The sequence below is a fragment of the Crocuta crocuta genome, unplaced genomic scaffold (assembly GCF_008692635.1).
Source record: "Crocuta crocuta isolate KB4526 unplaced genomic scaffold, BGI_CrCroc_1.0 scaffold467, whole genome shotgun sequence".
Classification (NCBI taxonomy): Eukaryota; Metazoa; Chordata; class Mammalia; order Carnivora; family Hyaenidae; genus Crocuta; species Crocuta crocuta.
This window is the reverse complement of record NW_027530632.1, coordinates 3,531,882-3,536,521: the sequence shown is the minus strand read 5'-3', so window position 1 is coordinate 3,536,521 and position 4,640 is coordinate 3,531,882. Positions and strand designations below refer to the sequence as shown.

Below are 4,640 nucleotides of genomic sequence, written 5' to 3'. Positions count from 1 at the left end.
TATCTTCAGGTATCTGTTGTGGCTGCAGCCACAGTTGGACTAGAACGTCTTCCCCTCTTCACCTGCTTTTGCTAGAATGGTGGGAGCAATTTTCTGTGCTGGATACCAGATGCCTTTTCTTGTAGAAGTGCTCAGTTACAGTTGGCCCAGAACCTTTATTGCAGTGTAATCCTTCAGATACGTTGTGGGTTAAAGAGGCACGCAGCTCTGCTTTTGCGTGGGAATCTAAACAACCTTTTATGACATTGCTTCTAGGGGAAAATGCAGTTTGAGTTCCAAATAATTGCCTTATAAACAAATACATAGAGTGCCTGTGTTGGGAACTGCCTGTTCTGTGAGCTAAGAAGTTAGTTGTTTTTTACAAAGTGGCTTTCCCCCTTTTTTCCTTAGGTCGGCCATGCTTTTCTGAATCATGCGTTGTGTGTTTTACATCAATTAAAATAATTTCCTCAGAAATTATACTAGAACATCTGTTCATTCATTCATCAATATGTCTATCCACTTCTTTGAACAGTATGCTCATTTTTAATGTGCTATTGATACAGTATTTATTAAAGCATTTCTACTTTTGAACCGTTCTCGTTACCTGCTTAGGACTTTTTGTCTGCATTGAGTGTATGTAGTTTTAATGTATGAAAGCTAAATGGAAAGTTTCCGTGCTTGCTTTGGCAGCACACATACTAAAATTGGAACGATGCAGAGAAGATTAGCATGGCCCCTGCACAAGGATGACATGAGAATTCGTGACGCGTTCCATATTTTCCAGATGTGTAAATAGAACTTTTTTAAATCAAAAAAAGAAAAAAGAGAGTTTCATTGGTCTATAAGATTCTCTACTAGACGCTAAGGCCTTCCAAGGCAGAACTAAGTCAGTCTCCTTTGCACCCGTTTTGCTGAAGAAGTCTTTCTTGCACTGAACTGAAACATCGTAGTTCTGACCCATTTTGAAAACATTAGCATGGCACTTGGCAGTGAAGAACTTACCTCATTATAGCTCCCTTTTCTTGGCCACTGAGATCAATCAGGTTCAAATCTAGATTAGGTGATTATTGCTTTCAAGAATACAGAAATTATTTCATATCCTTGTGGTAGGCACTGCCCTGCTCAGCACACACATTTCTTCTTCTAGGTGTGAGTGCATTTTCCAAGACCCTTTGCAATGAGGGGTGGCCAAGTTCCAGGTAATGAAAGGTGAATGGAAATGAGCATGCCACTTTCAGGCTCTGCCTGACAGGTAAACTCCCATGTATAACTTCCCATGCTCTTTCCCTGTTTGTTGGATGGGTGCAGAGGACTCTGAGGTCCAGGAGGAATATAGAGTACCCGAGATGGAAGCAGCCTGGGTCCTCGAATGACCACGTGGAAGCCCACTCAGTCAGCAACACCCATTTCTGACGTCATATGAACAAGAAATAAATTTCTACTGTATTCAGTGCCTGAGATTATGGGGTTTCTCTCTTTTAGCAGCTGGCATCACCCTAATACAATTTTCCGTAAACATGTTTGAGAAATGTTTTGTCCTTTGTATACATAGATGATGATTATATTCTGACAGCAGTTCTCTGATACCAGCTGGGTGTTCTACAATTCAAATCAATTCGATTTGATGCAATCCAATTCAATTCTGACACTAAGTAGAGTTAGCCCAGATCCCTTAACTTAAAGGTTAAGGGGCTCAGTCCTACAATGCTTCTCCCACTTCAGATGCCAGCTACAAGTCCTAGATGTTCCCAAGCCACCTGCACTTCTGCCTGGCTAGCTACAAATCTGGGAGTTCCCATGACCTCTCTCCTACCTTCAGGTTCAACAATTCACTAGATTGACTCACAGAACCCATAGAAAGTGTTATACTTATGATTACACTTTTATTGGAGAGGATACAACTCAGGAACAGCCAAATGAAAGAGATGGATAGGACAAGGTCTGGGGGGCAGGTGGCATAGCCCTTCTAAGCCCTTTCCTTGTGGAATCAGGACACACTGTCTTCCAAGAGCGTCCATGTGTTCACCATTTCATTATGTAACACGATGGATTAAATTATTGGTCACAAGATTGAACCCAGTCTCCAGCTTCCCTCTACAGCTTAGAGGTGAGGTGGGGGTGGGGCTGAAAAGTCCAACTGTCCAATCATATGCTTGGTCTTTCCAGTCACCAATCCCATCCTGAAGTTATCTGGAGACCCACTACTAGTCACTTCATTAACATAAACTCACGTATGAATGACAGAGGCTCCTCAGGTATAGCAAAAGACACTCTTATCGGGAAATTCCAAGGATTTTTGAAGCTCCATGCCAGGACTGGGGGATAAAGGCCAGATATATTCTTTATTATATTGCAATGGTAAATGACAAAGGTCAAAAATTTATTATTGGAGCTTACTGACCAAAGAGAAGTCTCTGGACAGGAGCTTGCCCGCTAGACCATTCCTCCTCAAGTTCTAAACTTTTCTTCCTGCATCCTGGATCTTAGTTTCTCACCCTTATTATACCTCTAACATGCACATGCTTCCCAGTTAAGTTAGACGGAAAGTTCACATTCATATCTGAGTGACCAGTAGCCTATTGCACTATTGCTTTGTATTATTTTATGCCTAGAATTCTGCTCTGTTGATCATTTAATTTTTAAATAGCATTTATTGCTATTTCTCATTATAAAATGTATGTATGCTAATAAAAACATTATACTTAGACATAACTACTATTAACATTATAGTATATTTGTTTACAGTCCTTTTACATGCATGTCTTTGCAGAGATTTTTTTTCTTCTTATACAGTTAGGATTATATTGCATATTGTTTGGTAATGCATTTTCCCCTTGCCTTTATATCACAAGCATCCCTTAGGTCATTCACTATTCCTTGAAAACATCACTTTTATGGCAATAAAAATCCACATATGTACTCTATCTATGGATATATCATAATTTATTTAGACATTCTCAGGTGGTCTGAATATTTTGGCTTTTGCATTCTTAATATTATAAATAGTATTATGATAGCTATCTTGTTTCATAAATCATTCTGTGTATTTTTGATTATTTCTTTTTTTAACTAAAATTTTTTAATGTTTATTTATTTTTGAAGGGGGGAGAGACAGAGCATGAGTGGGGCAGTTGCAGACAGAGAGGGAGATACAAAATCTGAAGCAGGGTCCAGGCTTTGAGCTGTCCACACAGAGCCTGACATGGGGCTTACACTCACGAACTGTGAAATCATGACCTGAGCCAAAGTCGGATGTTTAAATGACTGAGCCACCGAGGTCCCGTGATTATTACTTTAAAATAGGTTTGTACATGCCCCCATCCCTTTCAAATGCAATCATCTAATATATTTGAGGTTATTTATATTTTCGACAACATGTGTATCTTTAAGAAGAACAGTTTGGCATCAAACCATAAGAATGAAAATACTGTTTGTATCTTTTAACCTGGTTAGCCTCCATTGGGAAGAAATCCCAGTGAAATTAAAAAAAAAAAGAAAAAATTTGTCCAGAGATGTTTATAGTACTGTTTATTCATAATAATGAATCATAGAAAACTACCCAACTATTTCAAAGTAGACATATGAACACATGCGCATGATACATAGATGGAAAAAATGATGTGAGTATGTTGCTATTTGGAAATATGTACACAAGACAATGTTAAACAAAAAAAGGACAAAGAATAGAATGTCTATACTGGTTACAACCGAGTAAAAGAATATGTCCCTGTATGTTGATAAAAATCGGGAGGGAATTTAAAGCAACATTTAGTATTGGTGATTTAAGTATGGCAGCCTTTTCTGTAAGCTTGCTTAAATGTTGTGCCAATTTGAGTTTTAAACTCACTCCTTCAAGTTACCCTAAGCAAAGGCGAATTTATTGTTTGGCTATCCTAGTACTAGAAATGAGGTGTGGAAAGACATCGGCAGTTGATGCGGTTCTAGGAGCAAATCTCTTTGTCTTGCAATTCTCTCCTTTCTGTGTATCATCTTTGCTTCACACAAGGATCTGGCCTGACTCCGTTCTTACCTACCCTTGTCGTCCTTTTGACTTTTGATTCCCATGATACCGTCAGGCTTTCAGGGTTCTCCAAGTCAATTTATGGAGTGAGGGACTCTGGTTTTCTCAGGAAATATTAGCTTGAAGGCTGGAGGTCTTGAGGGTGCTGACCAGTCCGAGGCTCTCTGCTGGTCCTGCCCAACTCACTTGTGCCAATAAATGGTGTTGTGCATGGCCATTTGTGCTCAGCCATTGCACTGCAGGCCATGAGCTTGTTCCAGAAGTTAGGGAAGACACATTGAAATTTAGCCTCGGANCCTGGGAAAGAGTGTGTGTGTGTGTGTGTGTGTTGTGTGTTTGTGTTTTAAGTAAATTAATCTCTAGGTGTTAGAAGTTCAGATAATATAGGGACCATAGTTAGGGTGAGACCTTCCCATGGGCCACCAAAGTGTTCGATTGACTTCTTATTCTGCCATACATGAGTAACAAAAATCAGTTCTTCTCCAAATTCTGTTAAGGGTTTAAGTGACTGAGTCCTACGATCTCATAAGGTTCTCCGTGGGACAAGATATTAAGGTGAGAGATAATAAGAAAGACCAGGGACAGAGAAAGATAGGAATGTGAAGAGGGTAGCTTTTGGCGTTTCTCTGTGCAAACA

The 4,640-nt window shown here is 39.6% G+C and overlaps 1 non-coding gene across 1 annotated transcript; it reads left to right on the top strand.

Moving 5' to 3' along the window:
- Positions 1-656: 656 nt before the first annotated feature.
- Positions 657-763, top strand: LOC144235130 (U6 spliceosomal RNA). Its single transcript, XR_013336150.1, has one exon. It is a non-coding gene; the product is annotated as a U6 spliceosomal RNA (small nuclear RNA).
- Positions 764-4,640: the final 3,877 nt, after the last annotated feature.